Source organism: Penaeus monodon, chromosome 21 (genome assembly GCF_015228065.2).
Source record: "Penaeus monodon isolate SGIC_2016 chromosome 21, NSTDA_Pmon_1, whole genome shotgun sequence".
Lineage (NCBI taxonomy): Eukaryota > Metazoa > Arthropoda > Malacostraca > Decapoda > Penaeidae > Penaeus > Penaeus monodon.
The window spans coordinates 24,935,939-24,936,316 of record NC_051406.1 but is presented as its reverse complement, the minus strand read 5'-3'; positions in this window follow the sequence as shown (position 1 = coordinate 24,936,316).

Sequence of the window (378 nt, the reverse complement as noted above, 5' to 3'; positions counted from 1 at the left end):
AAGCAAATTTTTTAAGGTTACGTTTTCTGTTTTCTCTGCAATTCCTCCTCACCACAGCACTGAAAGTGTCAGTTTCTATAACATTTGTTCTGGCAGTTGGCAAGAAGTGCTGATTAACCCACTCAAAATGGGTGCTTTGTAGTGCCAAACTACTTTCTGGGTTACAAATATAGTGGCGATTGGCCGTGGCCAGGGACCCCCGCCCACTCACCGTGGGCAACCAAATCAGAGCGTAAGCTCCAGTTTTACATCCCATTTTATAGCCTTGGGATTATATTGAAGTTTATGCTTTTGAGAACCGAACACAATGTTTTGCGTGCTCGTAAAGCTAAAATGCAGTCTCATCACTTGTTGTAAAGGATGGAAGTTTTAGTATAA